Source organism: Coturnix japonica, chromosome 6, assembly GCF_001577835.2.
Source record: "Coturnix japonica isolate 7356 chromosome 6, Coturnix japonica 2.1, whole genome shotgun sequence".
Lineage (NCBI taxonomy): Eukaryota > Metazoa > Chordata > Aves > Galliformes > Phasianidae > Coturnix > Coturnix japonica.
Genome location: NC_029521.1, coordinates 26,784,234 through 26,809,398, shown reverse-complemented (window position 1 = coordinate 26,809,398; position 25,165 = coordinate 26,784,234). Strand labels below are relative to the sequence as shown.

Sequence of the window (25,165 nt, the reverse complement as noted above, 5' to 3'; positions counted from 1 at the left end):
CGCAGCGGTGCCAGGTGCCCTGCTGCAGGCTCAGGAGGATCCCAATGGACTTGGGCATGATAAAGAGCTCAAGCTCTCACCAACCTATGCCCTACACACACCTCCCATTTCCCTGGAGGAGACCTAGCTAAGACACAGGTAAACCACAACAACGCCAGCTGCCTGAACAGTTAGCTCATCAAAAAGCCCACATCACGGCTCACTTACTTTTCATCTCTTTTTATGCATTAACAGCACTGCAATTTTTTATCTGGCTTTACTTGTGAAACTCCCGCTGCAATAAGTGGGTTCAGCGCAGGGTCTCTGCCTGCACACAGATGAAGAGCTTGACCTGGCAAGCACCAAGGAGCACTGGGCTTTGTCTGCAGGAACAAGTTGTTATGGCTCATTTTAAAACCCCGAAGGAGGCACAGGATGTCTAAGAAAAACACACTGTATGGCTGAATGAATGGGGCATCCATTTCCTTGCAGTGATGTCCTGCCTGGCTGCTCTGCTTGTCTTGTATTTCTGATACACAGTTTGGTGCCTTCATTTCATGATAGTGGGACCTCTGCCAGGTGTTGCTACAGACATTCATAGAGAAAGGCTTCAAGTGTGAAATCGATCCAGTTTTCTCTTTTTTCAGTGCAGGGAACTCTCTTTGTGATCCAAATAATCCCTGAAGAAGGCTCCAAGCCAACTTCGTCACTGTTTGTTCTTACGTAACTAGACTAGGAACACTCAGTACCCAAAAGTAACAATAATTCTCCTATATACCTAAAAAACTACATTTACTTTGAACTTATCAGTAGCAAAAGCCTGTCATCTTTGGACATCATCCACTAGAACTGCCCAAGACAACTTATCTATTATTTTTGGGTGCCAACAACAATGGACATGGTATTGTCCACATTTATCAGAGCGGATTTGTTACTCAAGATGCAGATAATAGAAAACAATTCCTTGCCTAGCAGGCCCAAATATTTTTCCTCTGAACTAAAGTAACTTTTTATACTATATCCATGCACAAAATCCACAGCTCTAGGAATTCAAAGCAGCGCTTTGCATTCGCTCCTCTGGGATGAGCACAGCTGAAATCTGCCCACTGATCAGCTTCTGCCCCTGCTTCTTGTTGGAACAAACAATGCAGAAGCCACAGCCACCTCCTGTTTTCACACAGGTCTTCTCCCAGCCTGTCCCAGTTCATAGGTAGTGCTCAGTTTGCAGCTGGAGCAACGAAGGTTTCAAGCCGTTATGGCTCTGCTGCCGGCTGCCTCCAGGAGGAGCTGCAGAGTGATGGATGCTCCGGCTTTATCCCCAGCGCAGACAGCGCCGCCACTCAGCTCAATCCACGGCCGTGCCCCCGGGGCCATCCTGACCACTGCGGGCTTAGCCTAAATCCTGGCCACATCCACTGACAAAAACTACTGCAATTGTAGAGGTATCATTAGAGAGTTTATCTCTCCGGGAGAGAAGAGAGAGAGCAAAGCTCTGCTCGGATAGTACAGCTGCTCTGTACCCAGGAGGGAGATGGGCAGAAATGGGTTCAGGAGAAGCATCCCCACTCTGGATTTGGCATCTGTCCTCAATGCTACTGGAAGTGCACCAAACAAGCTGTAGCACCACATGGGGTGGGGTGAGTGCCTTGAGGACCTCACTGTGGGCATGCAGAGCCTGTGGACTGTATTCTCTGCAGCAAAACAGCCCTGATCTCAGCCACCAGCAGCTACTTGTCAGGTACTGCAATTGCACTGGAACTGCAGGTCTGCTTCACCCTTAGTGGCTTACAACAATGGAGGGGCATCTGCAAGCAGCTGCTGCCCAGAGCCAACAACAGCACTGGAGGGCAAAGCTCAGCTCCGGGATCAGCTGTGCAGTCAGGCTGTCCTGAAGCCATATACAAATTTATAACTGCTCCAGAGCAGGCACAGAGGGAGAACTGTAACACGTATTCAATGGCGGGTTACACACACTCAGCCCAAACTGCTGGGTGACAGACAAGCACAAGTCCCAGAATGTTTAATCTGCATAAAGGGCTTTAAGTTTAAAATGAAATGAAATAAAAACAGCATTTAACTGCACAGACAGCTTGCTACCACCTCTGGTGGCCAAGCCAAAAGTATTAGGTAGAGTTAACTTTGGCTGACACCGCAGCATATACTGTTTAATTTCCTGATACTTAAAAAATAATTTTTTAAAAATATCTGTATCTTGAATATATCTGTGTTACTGGGAACAGCTCCGTATTTCTTTAACAACGTCTGCATTTTGAATTCACATTTCAAGGATTTTTATCAAGGCCAATGCCCCAGCACCCATGGCACCTTGGTAAAAGCCCTCCTCCCTTGGACAAATATGCCCCCAGCCCTTCCTAGCAGTCTGTCCTCTCATAGAGTTAGCTGCTTCTCTAGCTGCTGTCCAGGTGACTGCAGGTCATTTGGTGGAGCACTTCAGCTTCTCAGAGAGAACACAGCACCAAGCTACATCTCCAGCAAATTACTAGGAAGTGCATGAGGATATTTGGGTCAAACACATCAAAAGTCAGCACTAATCATCAGACTTCGGCACTCTCGTGAACCCCGGCTCATGTGACGAAACAACCCTCCCCCCCCCAGATGTTTTACTGTGGAACAGTGAAAGCACGACAGTTTCCTCTGAACAATCTGATCTTAGCTATTGCCTTTAAAAAAACCAAACAGACTTACAGAGATTAATGGTATGGTCTAGGACACTTGCCTACAGTCCTTATGTGCCTAATGCAATGCACAAACAGACCCCATTATATACATAGTGAAAATGTAAAGCACTCAAGGAAAACAAGTTAAGCCTTCACTGCAGAGCCAGATGTAGCCCAGGTGTGCTCAAAAGAATCAAGAACAGCATTTCTTATAAAACATTTACAAGAACTCCTAAAGCTCTGCAGTCTTTTGTAGCAATCTGAAAAACATCACTTTTCTTTAACTGCAAACATATCGAGTAGCATGAGATAAAAGGTCACGTTCCCCAAAGAGATGCCTGTGTGGGACTAAGGAGGATTTGTGGCCCAGCATCAAGCACTGCATGAGGCACAAAGCACAGAGGAAGGCTTTGGGCAGGCCAGGCTGCACCAGGAGCAGACAAGAGGCAACACAGCTGGGAGAAGAGGTGCAGGACCTGAGATAGAGAAACAAGAGCCTGAGTTTATCAAGGCAAGGTCCCAAGAAAGCCTGCAGCAAAGGAAGAGGACGGATTTCTGGTAAGGAACTATCAGCTCTCCCAGGAATTTCAAGTGGTTTCAGCCACCAGCACAAGAGAGCCACTTCACTGCAGCATCCATTGCACAGGAGACAGCAGATTTCTGAGTGTAAGCATAACTAGCTGCAAGGAGGCAAAGTGGCACTGCGCTTACTCACAAATCAGCCACTTGGATTCCTTTCTGGAACTTCACTTCCTCTTACTGATGATACGCAGAGGCAAAACTGGAAGAAAATAACTACATGCAAAAATATCCACTTTGTCAAGTGGAGGCTTCCTCTCTCTGTGTGCATATGACTAAGTAGTTCCCCTCCCATTGTGTCCCTGGGACGCCGATTGTCCCCCAGCACAACCGGCCATCTGATGAGGTTCCAGCCCTGCTCCCAGCATGCTAAGCACACATACCCAGATCTCTGAACCAGCCTGTGTCCCCATCTTACCCCCGATCCAGTAGCTCTCTGATGTTTTTTCTTACGTGACAGTGTGCCATGCTTTGGGTCCAAAGTTTTGGTGGGGACACAGACCCACTGAGGACAGAAAACAAAGTGCGAGGTCCTGCAGCCTGGCCAGGTGCCCAACGAGATAAGCTGGGCAGAGGATGACGCAGCTGCAGGGCCGGCACCGTGACCCACTGAGGCCAGTGCCACTCCTCCCTGTGCTGCTCCCACCCACCCAAAGGCAACAGGGGCAGTGATAAGAAAGTGAAATACTCGAGGTGAGAAGTGAGACATGGACAGTAAAGCTTGAGGGGCACTGTTCCAAACGGCCCCACAGGCAACTAAACAACTGCTTCCAGCAGGTAAGAGGAAGGGATAGAAAAGTGACCTTTCCCATTAAGAATTACATATTTGTTTTGTTTTCCTACAAGATATTTTTTCTGGCATCGTGACACAGAAAACAATTTGAACTCTCTAAGGAAACTGTTATTAAAGCGCTGAACATAACTGTGAGGGTGCGTTTGAAAAACAGAACAATTAGGCAATTCAAAGTTTATCTAACTTAGTCACCGGCACCTTTCAGATTTGTCACAATTCAACACAACAAGTCTGGGGGACAGCTTAATGATTCCTGCGTGGATGCCCCTGCATTTAGGAAGGAGACTTCTTGAAAACCTGTCATTACAAGTCACCCTTCCTGCTCATAACACCAGGGAAAAGAAAGCTTTCTGAGACCATGGCATTTGCTCAAGCCTCAAAACACCAAACCTGGGCCTTGGTCTGAGCTGAATGCTGGCAGAGCAACAGCAGAATACGAGTCTCATGGGGAATTACATGGTGCTTTACCCTTCATTTTCATCAGAATTTACCATTTCAGCTCAACTTCTACCGAACTCCCCAGGAAGATTTTACAGAGCCACTGCCAGCAATGAACACTCTCCTAAAATTAAGCCAGACAGAAGAGGAAATTCCTTGTTGCATGCAAAAGTCCCAAGGCAGTGTTTCTGCTAGATAGTGGGAAAGATGTTTGCTGTGGCCAGGGTCAGTTTTTCCTAAGCCACCTGCACAGATGTTACAAAGGTGCTCAAAGGGAAAGGACACATCTTTCTGCTTCTCTCCTTTATATTTGCCCAAGGAAGTGGTGGAATCACTGTCCCTGGAAGAGTTCAAGAAGTACGTAGATGTGGTACTGAGGAATGTGGTTAGTGGGCATGGCGGGGATGGGCTGGTGGTTGGAATAGATATCTTAGTGGTCATTTCCAGCTTTAATGATTCCATGATTGCTCCTGTGATTTTGAGCTGTTGTATGTCCCAGCCCTCCATCACACTGTTACCTCAGCAGTGACAGGGACACCAGCACCCGTGGCCCTAAGTCCAAACCCCACTAAAATCAGTGGGTGCTCTCCTGTTGATAATAAGGGACTAGCTGAACAAAAAAGGCGACTGTTAAAAGGTACAGAAGCAGAAAGGAAGCACGTTTCACTCAGCTAGAAAACTGCATTCTTCTGAGCTGCTCCACAGGAACGGGAATGGGGAATTCATTAGATTGTTCCTACTGTGAGCATACTGAAGGGTAGGACTGCTACATTTCATGCAGTTTATGTAAGCCAATCTGTTCTGTCTTATCTAAAGACAAATCACCTTTCCACCCTTTTAAAATAAAATGCAGAGAGCTTATGTGAATGTTGTTCAAGGCCGTGCAGAACACAGAGCACCATGTGAAGATGTTATCCTGCTAGGCCTGGAACGTCAGGCATCCCCATCAGGAACTGCACTGTGCCACTTGCTACTTGTCACAGCCATACACCGGGCAGTAACTGCTGGTGTCGAAAGGACACGGCCTGTGATTTTACACCAAGAGTAGCAGACAACAGTGTAGTTGTGACTGCACATGACTGAAGCCTGGTGCACAGCCAGCTCTGCAAGTGGGCAGCTATTTTGGTTTGATGAGAGGTGCACATGCTATAGAGAATGTTGTGGCAAGAAGTCAAAATGGGAGATGATAACAACAAAAGAAGCTGGAACTGAGCTGGGATGATATGAGCAGAAAGTTGTGACACACAGAGGCTCCCAGGCTACTCCAAGGAAGAGTCTGAAGCCAAAATAAGGGGTTGGTGCTGAAGCAAAGCACAGCAGAGATGTAGCTGTGCAGTGCACAGAGGTTTGGTACGTGGTGGGACTGCAGCTACTGCCAAGCATCTACACAAAGAAAGGTTTCTTCTGGTAATTTTGGGTAGGAAAAACGTCTTTTTCATTCCTGGATATAGTACTTCTCTTTTCAAAAAGAAGATAAAACTCATCTCAGATCTATGATTTCAGGACTTCCATAACATCAGGCAGCAGGGGATCAGATACCTCTGACTGAGGTTCGAGAAAGTTCAGGTTGGGGTTTTGCAGCCACACCATCTAGAAACACCAACCTTAATGTAAGCAACGAGCTGGCTACAATTCCAGAAACTGCACCCCATCTCCTGACAAGTCTGAATAAATGCGCAAAACAAAGTAACAAAAAATCCAAATTGATGGAGACACTGCACACTGCAGGGAAACACAAAGGGCTTTAGAATCCCAAATCCAAACTTAAACCCTAAATAATGAGGATTCCCAAGGAAACTTATTGCTTTCATCCCCATTCAATACTGAAAGTATTTTACAGGAAAATAATCTATTTACATTTAACTAATGCCAGTTTTGTATATACCAATAGGCTGTGTATATATAGGAGAGAAGGGAGTATGCAATGCAGCTGTGAGCTTTCTTGGCTAATTACTTGTTTTCTCTTTCTGAGCAAAATAAATACTACAACAAAATTCAACAGGGCATAACAGCACATCTATTAGGGCGGCACGTTTCCCATCAGACTCCACTGGTATTTGTCTTAGGCTAAGAAGCCCCGTCTATGGTATCATTCATACATGGGAGGTGCAAAAACCTGCCCCAAATGCATGTTCTAAACCAAATAAAATAATACCCTGACTCGACATGGAGCAGCATAAGGCAGCGATGCCAGAAAGCCAGTTAAACAGACGGTAAAGTAGTTAAGAAAGAATTACTTCTTCAGCATCTGCAGCATCAAAATATTCTGTCCTGAATATGGGAGCCTGTCACATCTGGTCAACATTTTAGTTTAGAAAAGTCTTCAGAAAAATATTTAGAAAGATTTTACAGAAAACGATAGCCTGAAAGGTGTTACTTTCTTAAAAACAACAACACAGCTCAATTCAACCTTAGTTTTGGTAGATGAGAAATGTTCCATGTTCTAAGAATGCCTCTGGAGCTCAAAACGCTTAAAATGCATTAAAACTGTGATTTTAAAACAAAACCATTACGCCTCATACCCTTGAGTTTAACGACATCCTGCGCACCAGCCAAATCACACAGCTTACAAAATGAAACAAAAGGAAGTTTTTATAATGATTTGCAAACACTACCCTTCTAAATCACAGACAGCAGCATGGCGGACTCGCTCTAAAAAATAACAGATATTTCAGGTCCCCAGCTGCCAATTGACAGAAACTGCGGCTGTTCATATACTTTGGAAACAGGTCCCAGACTTGTCCTTAAGGCAGACTGAGTTGTGGATGGCTGCCTCACGGAACAATGATCTAAGATAAATTCTTGAAACTCTCACAGATTTTACTTGCAAGTCACCTTTCAGAAGTTGGCTCTGGAGTCACATATATTCTCTGTGGAAGAGAGATGAACCATCCACATATAGAAATTTCTCCATTCGTAGGGGTTTGGGAGATAAGTTATTCATAGGTGAAAAATACCTTTAATCACCTGCACATACTCTAGTTTTGTTTGTTTGTTTTTGTAGTATGCAACTGTGTTAATAAATCTTTTAATTTTATAACTTAGAAATCAGAAAAGGAAATATTTTCCATATTTTTAATTTTACACTGCAATTATTTATTAACCAAATCTACAGATACATGCTCTTCGTCTTACAGGAGTTCAAGCAATATACTTAGTATTTACAATACATTCTTCTATTTGTTGCTAACTGGAGACAGCTGTGGTGGAGGTGAAGTTGTTTGCCCCAAACCATCCCCTCTTGGCTTGCAGAACCCTATTTTTTTTGTGAACCTCCAAAAACCCTTTGAAACAAAAGGCTGTGCAGGAAGATGACTTGTTCTTCATTTCCTTTTGTACCAAACCACTGTTTTCCATGCCTGGTAGTTGGGGTCACCACTGAGCTCAGTGCAAGTACCGCCAGCCATCGGTCAGCTGGCAGAAGTATCAGGGTGAGAGAAAAACCACTCACCACACGTGATTCATTTCTACTTTATTAGTCTTTATAATATTAATCTTGCAACCAAATATTTTGATTGCAATTTTAAAATGCGTCTGAAATAACAATTTGTGCAGTCTGAAACCACCCAATCTGAGATGCAGGATCTTAAAGCAGCTGGCAGCAAAAGCCTACATTGATACTGCAGTGCCTGAGATAACATTTTACCTGCACATATCCCACAAAGCCAAAATCTTAAATCATAGTTTGAGAGGATGAAAGAATGTTATTATGTGAAGCATAATGTAACTGGTGAATGATATACTGGCTTAACTTTTTAGGCATGGAAAAGATTAAAATAAAAACAGGGTTCTTGGGAGCTGCAGGTTTCTATGTGTCAGTTCTTCAGTGATTTCCAGAGTAGCTCTTTGCTATTCATGTAATGATTTCATTCTTCATCAAAAATCATGTGAATCTCACTGCTTTCATATGGCATGGACAGCACGATCCATCTGAATTCAGCTGTAGGTTCAGTAAGTAGCAGTAGCAGCAGGAGCCCTTGTTTTCCACTGTATTTGACCATATTTGTCCTTTAGAAAACATCAGATCTTAATCTGCTTGGGAAATTTTCTTCAGGAAGCCAGCAGCTCTGCAACCAACACCACCACGCCATGAAAACTACGGTAAAACTTCTCAGTTATGGACATACTTGCAAGAATTTAAACAAGAGTGTTATGCTGAGAGGACAGCTTGCTCTGCAGCGCAGAGTTGAGCCCTGCTGCAAAGGACCTCAATCCTGCTGCTGTCCCTTGCCTGGCCTCCTGTGTGACCTCTGCCCTTCAGAGAAGAGACGGCATCCCTCGCTGTGTTTGTCCTCAGCAGCACTGAGGGATCCTGCACTTGCCCGTTTACAAGCATGAGGAGTAAAGAAATAATATTTCTAAAGTTCATAAAGAGGACAGGAAACATTGAGGGCTACTTCTGTGAAATTATGGAGCTGCTGACACAGGCAATGGCAGCTAATTTCACAAGAAAAAGTTAAATGCACACTAAAGAATTTTGTAGCAATATGCATTTAACCATCACTGAAAGCTGAAACGATGATTTGCTATGGGTTATAAACTTAGCAGGACAGCACTGATTTGAAGGTGTGCGCCCACTCCCTTTCACGTCAGCACAGAACAGCCCGAAACTTGGAAGGCAAAACAAAAATTTTGAAAAGCTTTGAAAAATTTTTCAACAATTAAACTATTCCTATAAAGAAAAAAATAAATAAAGTTGGTGATGAATAGGGACATTCAGGAAAACGTGAGATGTGTGTGCTATCCCACATTTTGGAAAGAACACAATAGGATACATCAAAAAAAGGAGTAGTCTCCCAAAATACCAGGAAGAAGCAGAAAGAATTCACCTGGATTTGTGATATTACTCAATTTAGAGCAGAAAGAAAGATCTGATCTCAGTCCTGAAGTTCTCATCAGCCAAAGTCTCCAGTGCCTTCCAAGAAAAATTTGCTTGGGTGTCAACTACAGGAATGTTCCTTGATCTGTTTGGACATTAGTGTGCCATTAATCACGATTGCTCTGTAAGATAACTAATGATGACATGCATTTTTTATTTCCTTACATGGCGCAGCTAATAAAAGAACCAAGCTGAAAAATTAGTCATAGCAATTAACTAGGGGATGATTCCTGAATAATGAGGGTAAGTTACTGTGGAATACACAGATCCAAGTATTAAAAATTACTACAAAGCTAATGAAATATGCTGATTTATACATAGAAATAAAAAAAAAAAAGAAAAAAACACCATACAGCTCTACAACAGAAGGGAATTTAGTTGTACATTCTATGTTTTCCACATAACATAAGTATCTGTACTGATACTCACTTCACCAGGTCCTTGAGTTCAGCTGCTTTACAGATCTGTTTTAGAAGCCATTCTGACCATGAGAGATTATGCAGTTGACTCAGATGTTCAAAGCCAACTGGTGGCAGAGACTGCTCTCCTATTCTCCAGCCTCATCTGACACAACTTGCAAGGCAAAAAACCAAAACCTGCTGTGGCAGTCCTGCTGTGCACAACCCAAAGCAGTGCTCAGTGGTCTGCTCGCATTCTAGTATCAGAAGATACACAATGCTATTATGTCCTCATGAAAATCATGTAGAACAACACCATGTAGACTTAGACAGCTACAGATGGGAACATTTATAAACGACATCATAATTATGGCACGTGTCCTGCTGGAAATTCCCATCATATCTCACTATGTTGCAACATTTGTGAGATGGAATACCTCTGGTAAGGAGTCTGCTTGTCCAGTAACACTGCTATGCTTTTAAAAGCAAGGCAAAATGGGGGCACACCGCCATTATGTCTATGCCAGTTGTTTCAGATTTCTGTCATGGAAGACCAGGCATTCACTTACACTTTCTAAATACGCAGATATTGGTGAGGTCAACTAGATTGATTCCTATAGGCAGGTCACTGTGTAAAAAATGAATGATTCCTGTCTTTAATCTAAAAATAAAGCACTCGCAAGAACAGTAACAGCAGTAAATATGAAGGTTGAGAAAACTGAAGAAAAACTAAATTTTCGTGTCATTCTATCACTTCTGTTGGCAAACCTGTACTGCTCATCATATTCCTTCTGACTTGTATCTCTCTACCTTCTTCCTATCTCCAGGCTGCCATGTCACCTTCTTCCTCCAGCTCATATAGGCAGGCAACAGCAAACTCTATTTGTGATCTCTATGCTCACCTCACTGGCTTACAAGCGAAAAGAGCTGGCAGCCAAATATGGCTATTTGTGCTTTCACCTTAAAAAGAAAGTAACTATTGGTTAGTGGGTTCAACAGAAAATAATGGTGTGTTCCATTAAAGAAAATGTAATATATTTGAGCCTGAGCCAAGCCTTCGGCTCTTATTCAAATTTTGTAGCTTCCTTCTTTTGGAAGAAGACATAGACTTCATGCAGAAGACCAAGACAGGAGCTGTTGGGATGATCGCCACCATACTGTATCAAGCCAAAGAAAGCTGCTCTCTGACACTGAAAAGAATGATGAAAAATTACAACACCTGAGGTTATGAGAGGAAAAAGGAAAATCATTCCCTTTCCTTCAAATCAAAAGTGAAGTACAGCAGCAGCCTAAGCCTTAAGCACAATCAACACTGCAAAAAATAAATCACAAGATCTATTTAGTGACTCACACCAAGGAGTACTTTCTAGACTGCAAAACCCTGAGGTAGGTAGGTAGAAAAGGAGAAGCATGATAACTGTGGCTCCTTTTGTAATTGCTATTGCTAACAGACTGCAGCAAATGTATTAAGGAGGGTTTGCGGCGAAGAGGATGGATGAAAATGGAAGAGATGAATATTTTATACAGTAAAAATATCATAAAGGGATTTCAGAGAATAGATAAAACACGTAAGCAAAAATGCAACCCTGGCCACTTTTAAAATCTAGGAGGTATATTTGCACCCACTGAACAGTGCCACAGAGATCAGTGGCAGTTTTCTCAGACTAAGACAAAAAAAGAATATAAGATTTTAGTCCTAAAATTAATAGCTGTGTTTATAAGCCCTGTAAGATGCTGCCTATTTTTACTCAGTGAATCATTGCCTGTCTTTATAAAGTATATTTCATTAATCTTCACAGTGCACACAAATCTCAGCGGGGTTGCTCTGCTTACATACCGAGAATGAAGTTCTAAGTCTAAACTATTTGTCACAGTATCAGACTTTAATAAAAATATATATTTATTGGAAGATGCCATTTTCTCCCCTTCTTTTAAGTCAAAACAACTGATTCCTAACAAATTGTTCCCCTTCCTCTTCCCCCCTCAGAAGAAAACAATAAGAGGGAAATTCACTCCCGTACAAAATTGCGTAATACTAAAAATCGGCTTTTTCTTCCAGTTGAACTAAGATCTACTGAGATCAAGTAAAACTTCATCTGCAGGGATACTAGAGTAGTTCACAGTGATCTGCAATCAAACCAGATTAAAAGATCCAACGATAACAGAGTGCAGATCTATGTTAGTGAAGAGAAGTATCTGCAAATCTCTTCATCTGCTTAATGGAACTAGCAAAATCTCCCTTAAAACGGTCTTCTCAGGATCATTTGCCAGAATTAGGAGCCAGGCCCTCCAAGTACTTATAGAAAATGGGACTTTTACTACACAAGGAGGCTAGAGCTGAGGATGGGAACCATTTACTTTGATGAAAAATTGCTTAGATTGCCTCTGTCAACTAATTGTTCACCTTACAGGACTATTCACATCTGAAATGCATTTACCTCCTTCAGTGTCTATGGAATGGCAGCTTGCAGATTGCACCTGCACTAACAGATTCACACAGTCACAACCTTTCTGTGATTCCCCTTCGGAAACATGAAGATGTATTCCAACATCTGAGTGATAACCTCGAGCACTGAGATTAACAAAGTGCAGAGATCAAAGCCTTGCTGCCTATCCTCCTCTGTCTCTAGCCCTTATACACCAGGTCATTCACATTTCAAGTTGTGCCAGGCAAGGTTTAGGTTGGATATCAGGAAAAACTTTACAGAAAACCTTGTTAAGCACTGCAATAGGCTCCCCAGGGAGATGGTTGAGTCACCAGCCCTGAATGTGTTTATAAACTGTCTGGAGGTGGTGCTCGGGAACATGATTTAGCAGAAGGCTGTTAGAGTTAGGGTAGAATGGTTAGGTTGTGGTTGGATTTCATGCTCTTTAAGGTCTTTTCCAACCTGAGTGATGCTATGATTCAGCTCTTTCTAGCATAGAACATACATTTTAACAACGTCTAATATCCAGTATTTCACTCTGCATTTTAATTTCTTCTCCATCCACTGTATGTAAAAACTGAAATATAAATAGAAACTGATAACTTGTTTTGAAAATTTAGACCAGGGACCCTGAACAAAAGCACACTCTGTCCTCACCTTGTAAAATATTTCTGGGCTACTAAACAAGCTTCATACCTTCACACAGCTGGTAAATGTTTGCTCAAAAACATATTCTAACAATTCCCTTGCAAAGGATTTGTAGCATATAGATTTGAGCTTCATTTTGGAAGGTTATATTATAGAGCACATATGCAGGTTTTTAAAAGCTGCCTTTTTTATTTATTCTAAAATTTCCAATTACCAGTTTGTTTATACCAACCACCACAAGGAAGTCTTAGAGAGGTCACTCAAGAAATAACATATTTCTCTATATCCTTTCCCAGCTAAGTTCATGCACCTTCCATTTACTTACTCCACTCCACTTTGTGAATAATCCCAGCGTCCTGGTATTATTCAGCCCACAATCTGCTAATGAGCAAGAATAAAATATTAGCAACTTTAGCTAAAAGCAGTGTAAAGCACGGATGTGCTGTGCAGTCACGTTGTGCTGTTATTTTCAGACAGTCTGTTTTCAGTGGAGACCACCACAAGGGGCTTATGAGCAGAGCATGGCTCATACCTGTACTGCTCACACTGGCAGCCACTCTAAACTTCGAATACTTATGGCATCCAGGAAAAATGATGCGATCCCCATGAAAGCTGAAGGCAAACAGAATTCCAAAAAAGAAAAAGAAAACAATATGCCGACTCCATCAAAGTTTTTCCACTTTGTAGTCTTTTCACAGACAAACAAACATTTTACAGCTGGAGAACTGCATTAGCCAAAACAACAAGCATAGTGCAACCTGATAGAGATTTCATGTCAGACTGTTTGGTGAAAGAGTTTGGTTCTGGGCTTTGTACATCTGACGTATGTGCAGATAGAGGCAAGTATTTAATGCACACAGAGTACAGAATAATTACCCAAAACCCACAGGATTAGCTGGATTTGGGGAGAGACTTGCTTTGGGTTTATTTTTTTTAAACAGATTGTGGCCAAGCCTACTGGAACACACCACAACCTCAAAGTGATTGCTGACCTTACAGACAGCTTCAGAACGTCAGTTTAGATGGGTAGATTCCAACACCACCCATTTTAACCGTGTTCACATGGAATCTTTTCTTTCAGCTCTTCATGCAACTTTGATTTTTTGACCAATCATCAGATGTCATAGGATGGCTCTTTTTAATACTGCCATCATTTGGCAAATTCCAATCTCCTTCACAGCTTTTTGCTTTTCTTCTCTACCTCTAGAACAACCTAATAGTAGTCAAAGTTTGGGCAGGTGGGTCTTACTTCAGTCTAAGCAGCCTGACAGTTGTACAAGATGCTGACCTATCACTGTACCTTGGCTAGAAAAAGCTTCTCCTTGAGAAAAATTTGCCCATCCATCCTCTTGACAAGACATTAATTCTGCCACTACGTAGAAGGAAATCCTTGAGGTACATCCAGAGAAAATGATGCTGGAGGCTTGAAGTATTTAGATCAGGTTAATGGAGATGCAAAAAAACTAGGATGTCTTCAACACCTGAACATCTGGATGATTCGGGACAGCATAGTCAGTCAATTTCACTTCAGTTATAGGGTCATCTGATAGCATATTCTGGGCACAGAAAGGAGACCAGGCACAGTCATCATGAATTTACCAACAATAAATCATTTCTTACTAGCCTGCCTGCCTTCTTCAATGTAACAACTGGTTTTGTGGACAAGAGGAAGAGCAGTTGTTATTATTTAAGTTGATTTTAGCAACACTTTCTATTCTGTCTCACACAATATTCTCATATCCAAGAGCAGCTCTGTTTAAAAGGCCCAAGGGTACAGAAAACATCACATTGAGCATGAGCCAGCAGCATGCCTAGCAGCAAGGAAAGCCAGCAATATCTTGGGCTGTTTGAACATCAAGATAGTCTGTAGATTGAGGGATGCGATTATCATCTTCTGTTCAAAACTCATTAGACTACATCTAGATGGATAATACAGCCAGACTTTCTCCACACTCCAATACAGAAATGCCACCAATATACTACATCACCTACCTGCGAGGACTGTTCAGTACACATATACTTGGATTTCAAAAGTGGCTTTTTTTTTTTTTTTTTTTTTGTTTTGTTTTTTTTTTTTTTTTTTTTTTGAAAGCTAATTTCTGAACAATTTCTGTTGAAAGTCAACTGTTTTGTGAGAAGAGAACCTCTTGTGAGTTAGTAATAGTTGGCAAGATTGGAAATAAAGGATAAGAATTTTACAATGAAGCAAGGCAGACAGTGGTGTGCCAGAGATCTACGATAGGACTTGGACTACTCAGTGTATTCATAAATAGTCTGGAAAATAGATAAATAACAAGATGACATTTCCTGCCAAGATTAATTTCTTCAGGACAGTTGTAACAAAAGCAGCCTGCAAAGAGCTGCAAAAGTATGTTGCAGAACTGAATCACTCAAAGGATGAAAAAAAAAAGGTTGCAATTCTGTGTCAGCACAGTTTTGCTCATGAAAGAAAACAACTCATGCTATACAGAACAAATGAAATTAAACATTTCATCTCCGCAGACAAATTTCTGAGGTTGCTGTCAGTATTCCCCAGTAATGAACACCTCTGATAGTGAAAAACAGAAAACAAAAGCACAACAGTTAAGAAAAATCATGAAAAGAGCAGAGGATAAAGCACTCAGCATCACTGTCACTGTCCATGGTGAACAGGCACCAAGTTGTGCCTCAGTACAAGGGTAGTGTTTATCACTCATTTCAGAAAGGATACAGAATTAGGAGATGAAAAGGGACAAAGAGTAGACTTGAACCTTCCCACCTGGAGAAAGGGTCATTCTGTGTATGCCATTCTGCAAGCACCTGCTGCTATTCAGTGTCTGTCAACATTACAGGGCAAGAAGCAGCTTCGCTTTGAGCACATTTGTACTCTTATAGGTCCAGCCCTCCACACCAGGAACTGTAAGTTTGCTTTTTAATTCCTGAACCACTGTCTTTGATTGAGCAAAGAGGGAAAGGAGATGCACTCTAACAGCACTAAGCTTCCAGGCAAGGTATACAGTAACACTGAGAGAAGCTTACGTCACATATAAGTCATCTGAATAATTCTTCCTAAAACTTAGCTGCTGGCAAAATAAACAAAGAACAGACTTTCCCAGATGTGTGTTTTATGAATAATTTTCAGTCAATGCATGATTTATAACTTGGCATCCTCAGAAAACACAAAATAATGACTTGGAGATTAAATGTACATGGGAAATCGCTATGGAAGGAAACAGAAAGGGTTTATTCATAGAACGGTCCCAACTCTTGGAAAGTGGTGCAAAAAATGTACTGAATACAAATGTTGCACTGGACAACTGTCCTTCCTTTAATAGTAGGATTACGGCTGGGTGTTCAGATTCTCTTAATTTTCTCTAATTGTTACCTAAGTAACGTTTTCTGCAGAACTTGCAGGGTGAACAATTGCATTTTTGCACCATGCTTCTCAAAAGAGGGCAGGAAAGTTGACTCACTGATTTTTTGCTGGAGAAATGTTTGCCATATAAGTACCAAGATCACTGAATTGATTTCTACCATACCTATCACTGGAATCTTCTGGACCAAAGGCAAACAACTTCATAGACATAAGGAGCACTGAACTAAAAAACAAATTAAAAAAAAAATAAAAATCTGAACATGGAAAAAGGCAGCCTGAATTTTTATTCAGTTTCATTCAGTCAATCTAACCTTCATGTTTGGTAAGAAATAAAACTTAAGAGGAGAAGGAAGAAAAGCAGCAGGGAGAAAAAATAGCAGAAATGCAAGAGAAAGCAGAATGACAAGCAGTGAGCAGTACCAATATGAAATATATATATCTTGGTTCTAGCTATATTTTGGCAACCTTGGCTAAATGATGATTTAGCCTAGCATCCATCCTTCCCAGCTCATCTGCTTGTTAAAGATGTCACTTCCCTTGCATTGCCTACAGGGGTATTTTGACAGAAACATCACTAAGGACTCACTGGTGCTGTTTGAACTTTGCATGGCTGATATCTTCCCTTCATTTCTGAATCTTCTATTCTTCCAGCTGCATTTCTCTCTCTCTTTTTTTTCTCCCTCCTTTCTCACTGGGAGAAAATCTCCATCATTCCCTTCTGCAGATGCTGCCAAGTGAATACAACTGTAGTGTCACAGTTTCTCTGTCCTCCTGGCAGGTAGCCCCTTTCCTATGACACACTAGATGGCTTCCTGAATTTGAAAACATTCCCTGGAATAAAATACTTCCTGTAGAATTATGAAGGTCTCCCATAACACATGCGTGGAAAATAAATTTTTACTCATTTTATATAGGAGCATTGTCACACAGACTCAGCACTGACTAAAGAACAATCAAGGACAATACCAGGGAGAAATTATATGAAGCCTGAGATATGTCCAGTACAGTGACATCTAATTCAAATTAGTTAAGCATGTTTTAAACACTATGTTAAAGATCTAGCAAATTCAGAAGTGTTGTCAGAGTACAGGAAAAGCAAAGTGGGAAGATTAAAAAGATTTTAAAAGGGGTAAGAATACAAAAAAGAAATTTCAGTCTAGAAAAAATATTAAAATTCTACAACAAAGAGAGGAAATAAAATAGTACAAATGTATTTGTTGGGAGAAGGCTGCTAGGAAGAGCAGAATAGTCTTGGAGTATTGAGAACTAGGAAACAGCATCCTAGCACTCAGCATGCTGCACACCCAACAAGAGGCAGCCTGACCCTTTGCGTAGTTAAGTAAAAATGGTATTGTACAGACATAAGGTAACTTCTGCAACTTGTAATATAACCTCAGCCTACTGGGAAATGCTGAGCTTATAGTGAAATTATGAATATTCAGCCAATACAAAAATTGTTGCTACTGCTTATGAACTGCCTCTTTGGCAACCTCTGGTGAATGGGGGACTCCATAAGCAACTTCACTCACAGAAACCGATCAGAAATATCCTGATGTAGTCCCTCTTGTATTGCCCGGGCCCCTCTGCATTAGACCAGTTATTTCATCCAACTTTGTGGTGGGCCAGTAAGACCAGACTCAACCTGCCTGCACAACAGGTTCTATCCCTAGGCACACCTCCTAGGAAGCCACTGCTGGGAATGAATTTGTCCTGAGGAGTGACTGCACAAAATCTGCACCATCCAAGCTGACCAGCTGGAAGGAAGAGAGAAAAGCTGTTAAACCAGCAAGACAAAGTAACAGGAGTATGAAAACTATTTGAAAAAGGAATCATATGAGAAAGGATGAGATGAGAATAAGGAAAATTTAATCAGAACAGTCAAGAAGATTTCTCATGCTGCCAAAAAAAATTTCTCAAGAGAGAAGTGCACAGTTTGAGTCTGTTTAATACCAAAATGGTTTAAAACAGAAAACATGCCTGGAGGACAAGGGACAAAGCAACACAGTAGGCCTTTCCTAACAGTCATTAATCATTTGTTTCACTTCAGTTCTGTCAGTGTAGCTTTACTGACTCAAAGAGAGTGATCCTGGAGGTCTCAGCCTTGCAGAACACCCCCAAGCAAGCTGTCCGTGCAAGGAAGTCAATGGCGCTGCTCAGATATGCTGAACACACTTCTAAAGAGTGGAAGTGATGGAGATAATACAGTCTTCACTGCGGCGCTGAGATGATAGTTGTTTTCATCCCAGAGGACAGACAGCCACCCTACCTTCATTAATATTATTTGCATTATTTAATCTCAGGTCAGAATTGAGACTTCAGTACTTGTGTGTACTTCTAGTCTAATCTGTCCATCTTCCTTGGAAAAATGCTTTTGACAGTACCTTCAAGCAGATTTGAAGAGATGTTCTTCAAACTTGGCGCAGCTGAGCCAACTCTAAAGACTTCTTAGCCTCCTCCAGCCTACCCCTCACCCATGTTCCATCCTTTCCCTTTAAGGCTACGGATTTTTCTTTAAACAAAACAGAATATCCATTATCTTTGCAATATTTTCTTCAGGGTATTTGTTTCGTTCTCTGCCTAATCACAAAGCAGTATGCATTTATAAATTCTCTAAGTAAAAATATTCAAAAAATAATCCAACCAAGTACAAATAAACTGCAGGTTACTTTCTTTCACTAGCCTTTAAATTTAATTTCACATCCTAAGGTTCTATAGTAATGTTAAGATCATGCCATCTTGTTATTGTTTAGATCACGTACCTGTAAAAATGAAGAGCAATTGGTTCTCTCACTGCTGCACAGAAAACTCATACAATATTTTTGGAGTAAAGACTCCGGGAAAATCTAATGAGCACCAGGTAGCTCATTAGCTCCCATTTTCATTGGCAAAAACTGAATGGAAGGCTACTGCTTCCAACCAGCTCTAAAAGAAGAGGAACTCTGGTTTGGTTTTGACTACTATTGTATAAAGACACTACCTTCCTTGCTAAATCATCTGCTTCTGAACTTTTTCAATGATTTGGATATGGATCCTGACGTGATTTTTCTGTTGTTTTATCCCATTGACTTTAGCACCACTTCTTGCGCTTGAATTAGAGCTTCACTGGTTTTCTTTGGAAGCACACAAATCAGAAGTCATTCACAAAGTAACACCAGCACAAAAATAGTACAGGAGAAGAATCATCCATATGCCTAAAAATAAAGTGTTAACCAGCAATAAAATACACCTTCTGTCACTGCAAAAGCAGAAGGACCCTGCACACATCCTGACGCTTTGAATTCGACTTCATCAGGACTGCGGCACATCCATACTAGCAAGCCTGAACATAGGGTTAAGGTTTCAAGCCCTTCTTTACTAGCAAAGTCCCCAGCACACAGATATCCAGCTTTTGATTTTGGGGAAGAGTTCATAAACATATTTTAGCTAGTACAGCCATGCATGGAAAGGGAAATAGATAACCTCCACAAAGACTGAAATGATGCAGGCTTTTCTGTTGTTGGGTGTTGGGTTTTGTTTATATTTTTTTCAAATGGAGATCAAGTAGTAACACATTGTACCAGAATGCCTAGAAACACAAAAATGAGAGCTGCTGCCCTCCTCTTTAGATGTTGACCCTTCATTGCCTTCAAAGCGAGCCAGCCATGTGCCCAGCTGTGGGAGGAACCGACACATGTGGGACAGCCCCCGGTTCTCAGAGTCAGACCTCAGCTGGGGCTTTCATCTTAGAGTTGTTTGTCATAAAGACACAGGCATCAACTTAGTCCAACTGCTGCTGGCGGCTAAAAACACTTGGTGGAACATCCCTAAGAACACTGCATTCAGATATTTAGATATTTAATTCATACAGAAAGTTGCATATAGCCATGAAGTTATACCTATGTTTAGGATAAATGCTGACAATTCTTTGCTATATGGACAGTTCCAGCAAAAAGTTCAGAAAGGAACATACTGATAACAAATACAGGCAGTCTCCATAGCAGCTTGCTGTAAGGAACCTCTTTTGACAGGGGGTTGGACTCAATGATCTCTAGAGGTCTCTTCCAACCCCAACAATTCTGTGATCTCTGTTCAAACCTCCATAGTTAACAACTGTTCCAGAAGCCTGACTAGATGGTAGCTTCTGTGTGTTAATCTGAGACCACCCCAACTCCGTAAAAAACACATTCTTAAATGCCTGTGAACTTACTAGAACTGATATCAATTAGAAAACGACAGCACAGAACCAACAGCAACAGCAAACACACAGGGGCACAGTCCTCCCTATGTAGTAAGGAAGTTTGATTGGAGATATTTGTATCAAACTTGCACACTCTTTTCACATAGGCCTGAAGACTCTTGTTTACTGAATTTCCTTGATCAGAAATATAATGAAATATTCTGACTTCTTCTGGATACTTTTTTTCAAAAAGAAATGGTTATAACTTAAAATCACCCTCTCACATCTGAAGTAAAGCTGATTCAGGTTTTTTATTTGTATTTTATTTCCTCCTCCTAAGCTACTGCAGTGATGAGAATTTCTTATGAACTCCAAAAACTGAGTTACTGTATGAGAGCTTCCTCTGCTTATATAGACAACATTGTCCTTACAAAGTAATTTGTTTTTATGTCAATGGATACAGGACAGGACTTCAGATTCTGCACTCAAAGCATTGATTAATGAATTTGCTAGAGGTAAGCTGCAATAATCATATTCTCCATGGGATTCTGGCTGTCGCTATAGTCACCTACTTCCCTTCGAAATATGTTTTTCATTGTTTCACTGCCCTTTTTCCAATTGCTCTGCAGCCAAGTTCTTGGAAAGCAATCACGCTTCTTGTTTAGGATTTATAGCTAGTCTTTTGCCAATAAGGACATGCACAAATCACTCCTGTGATCATCCTGCAAAAGCAAGCTAAAAATACAGCAGTTTAAAAAGCAGGCACATTTTGTGTGTTATATGGCATCAGTGTGCAGTCCTCAAAAAACTCTTGAGATATATGAAAGCACATTGCCCCTTCTGGATGATCCAAGGCCATGAGTAAGTTTGTTTTAGAATCCAAGTCTATATAAAAAAGAAAAAATATATATTTTGTTTTGTTTTAATAGTTGCAACACTTTTCCCTTTTATCAGGTTTACACTTGAAAGTCTGCACTTTAGAAAACAAAGTGGGCCCATGTACATCTAAGGAGGTTCAACAACAACAAGTGCAAGATGTTGTTGCATTGCAGGGCAATCCCAGATACGATACAGACTGGGAGAAGAATTCATTGAGGGCAGCCCTACAGAGAAAGCATGGGAGGTTCTGGTGGATGAAAAGCTGGATGTGAGCCATCAGTACGCACTTGCAGCTTGGAAAGCCAGATGTATCCTGGGCTACATCAAAAGAAGGGTGGCCAGCAGGGCACAAAAGGTGATTGCCCCTCTCTACCCTTGTGAATCACCACCCACTGTACTGCACTCACAGCACAAGAAAGATGTGGAGCTATTGGAGTGGGCCCAAAAGAAGGCCATGAAGATGATCAAAGGGCTGGAGCACCTCACTGATGAAGAAAGGTTGAAGGAGTTGGACTTGGAGTAGAGATGGCTCTGGGGAGATCTCATTGCAGCCTCCCAGTACTTGCAGGGAGCTTAGAAGCAGGAAGGGGAATAACTTCTTACACAAATTGATAGTGACAGGGCAAGGGGGAATGGCTTTAAACTAAAAGAAGTGAGATTCAGATGAAACATTAGGAAGAAATTCTTCACTTGGAGAGCAGTGAAGCACTAGCACAGGCTGCCAAAAGAAGTTGTGGATAGTCCACCTCTGGAGGCAGGCTGGTTGGGGCCCTGGGGCAGCCTGATCTAGTGGATGGCAACCCTACCAACAGGGTGGGTTGGAAGGGACCTCAAAGCAAATCATTTGTCTGGTTGTGCTCCAGACTGGTTGTTTTAAGACTAATAATAACGATGACTAATATAGTTATCACTAAAACTATAAAGTAGTGGGAACTGGGGGGGTTGTTTGTTTTGTTTCTTCACGGTTTTGTTTTCTGTCTTTTTTTTAACCCGTTTGTTTTTAAGGATCTGGGTATTTATTAAAGCCAAGTTGCATGCGAGTTTTAAAATGTATTTCAGCTTGTCTAAGAAAAAATAATGTGCAGAGAAGAGGCAGATGATATGAAAGAGGACTGATACTATGGCCAGGAAATAACAGATCATGGCAGAGAGTAGACTATTCACAACTATACTGTTTTAATTTCTCTTTGCTGGGGCTGTTGAAGTTCCTCTGAAATTCTGGGAGAGTCCTTGGCCAACCCACGGCCCTCCCAGCAGCCCCTTGGTTCTGATGAGACCCTCTACCAAATAGTCTGGGAAAGTGAATTAGGACTCATTCATGAACCTGGATCCACTTTTAGCAGCTTATCAACACGATTGTTGAGACTCAGAAACAAGAAGACTAATTAAAAGATTCAGATAAAAGTTTCACCACCTCACAAGATCGTGTTCTTATTCAACTTGAAATGACTGCAGTTGTTATTATTTTGCTGTTCTTTCTATGATTTTCATCTTTCTTGTTTTCCCTTCTCTGCTCGTTCCCTTCTGTAGGCAATAAGAGATGGTCCCAAACACCTACTTGGTCATGTAATTAAACCAGATACATTTCCTACTCAGTCCTAACAGGGATTGGCCATCTGTGTAATGGAATTTTATGTGAGAAACGATAATTGAGGAAATAGCATAAATTTATTCATAGTGAATTACAAATGAACTTTGAAATGCAATAAAACTCCTCTTTTTTTTTCTTTCCTGTGCTGAGTACAAGTAGTGTCCCTGAGTACTACATTTTATTCTGCAAACGGGTGACAATTCCCTGATATTTATTCTCTGCTTGAAATTATTCAGTGAAATACATTTTGTTGCTCTGTAAGATTACTCACGTTTCACATGGCATCAGTTAATGGCTGTGCTTCTCTCTGTAATCTTCAGGATCCTGGTGAAAGCATTTGTATAATAGTTATAAAATTTGCTTCCCAGTACTTCAGCTCAAAAGAAAAAAAAAAAAAATCACTTTGCATTGGTGATTGCTGTAGTAAAACACAAAGGAACTTAAACAGGGGACCACAGAAAAGCCTTTTCCATGGCCAAAGCAAATGAGTTGCAAAATTTAAACCAATATTTGCTAGAAAACGCTTGTGGTGGTCACTCAGCCCTACTCCCGAGGCCTTTACAAACATCCTTGCTACTGGACTTAGCATTGCAGATCCACCTCCACCTCCTTTTGAAATGTATTTTTTTATGCCATAATTGGCTTTGCCTCTCCCTCTGTGTGATAAAACCTCTACTTTTACTAGTGTCTGCTGAACTGACCCCATTATTTTGCTTCATTTGGCATTAAGTATCACATTGCAGGCACCAGCAACCACCTTGTTGAGCTAAGACAGCTTTTGCTTTTGACTTAACAAGTAGAAACACACAGGTACTTGGCTGTGGCTACAAGTCCGCCCATCTACATCCACCCATCGAGCCTACAGGATCTGGAACAAACCTACTTTTAGATACCACAATCTTCAATATATTAACTCAGTTTTACCCTTGGAGAAGATGGACAGCGTATTGAAGACCATCTGTAATGACACACTTAATGTTACTCCTTGCAAATTTTAAGTATATTTTACTCACAGAAGCTTATACACAGTAAGTGAAAACTTGGAGACACACGGCTAAGACCTTTGGCTGAGTGACACTGGGTAGACAAGTCTTCATTAATTTCTTTGAAATGAAGGCAGAATTAAATATATATATAAAATATCACTTCTTCCATCCCTCAAAAAAAAAAAAAAAAAAAGAAGTGGTTGGAACTTCGTACATACTTAGAAGAAAAGTCAGAATACAGTTTGCAATACACCCTGATAAAGCTCGGCCATTTGGGAGATAGCTGACAGCTTCTTTAATACAACTCGCACATAATAGCGACATCACTGTTACCATCTTGCCGAGAATGGGAGAAGGCCTTAAAATCGAATGGCATATTTAAAATTGCTTGCAAAATGTTGGCCCTCAGACAACACCACATAATACGTGTAATTAATACCAGTCCTTTCAAATATTCCTAAAGTCTTCTGAAATCTAAACCAGTACTATGCTGCTGGTAGGAACAATTGCGTCCTAAACAGCACTGACAACATTAGACAGTAATTACCTATGAGAAGGCAGAGTTACAACCCACCGGTCGGCTCCATGGAAAAATACCTTTGCCCTTATTATTTATAGCAGAGATTTTTTCTGAAGAATCTCAGGACTTTACTCTTTAGCTAAGCCTCACAAGTTCAACACCCCATGAGTTATATAAACACTGTTAGACCATTTGAACTATTTTTCCCAACGACGGGAGCACTCCAGGAGAACACCACTGGAACACTCTTGTACGAAACCAACACTGCTTCACTTGTACATCTCCAGCCTCAGACCTGACACCCACCCCACCGGTGCTAGAGACGGCAGAAAGCCTCTTGCTCACCTTGGCAGTGATGCTACAAGCGTCAGACGCTGGTGCGTGGCGCTGCCCACAGCCGGGGGATGCTGCCCCCCTCCGACCCTCGGGTACGGGCAGCGCCCGGGGACACCCCGCTCCCATGAGTAGCGGTGGGAGGGAAGCACCTCTCAGCGGCTGGGCTTCGTCCCGGGGCTCACGGCTGTTGCGGGGCTGTCAGCGGGTGCCCATCGCCGCCGTGCAGCCGCGATCCCGGCGCGTTTTTCAGGTGTACGGAGCGGTGTCCGCGGTCCCGGAGCATCTCTCGGGCAGCGCGGGGCGCCCGCAGCTCCGAGCTCAGCCCCGGCTCCGTGCGGGGCGGGCTGGGGACAGGCGGCTCTCAACAATGGACATGTTTGCGGCAACATGGTATCACCTAATAACGCCGAATAAGGCAATGACTGTACATTGAAGCGATACGATCCCGCCGGTCACATCGCAGCGCGGAAAGCTATTCGCAGATTTGCTAAGCCCTTCTGAATGAATGCATCTGCAGCTGACCT

General features: G+C 41.8%; 1 protein-coding gene across 1 annotated transcript in view; it reads right to left on the bottom strand.

Moving 5' to 3' along the window:
* The window catches only part of GRK5 (G protein-coupled receptor kinase 5), a 146,127-nt gene that overhangs the window by 120,301 nt on the left and 661 nt on the right, over positions 1-25,165 (bottom strand). The window lies entirely within an intron of this gene.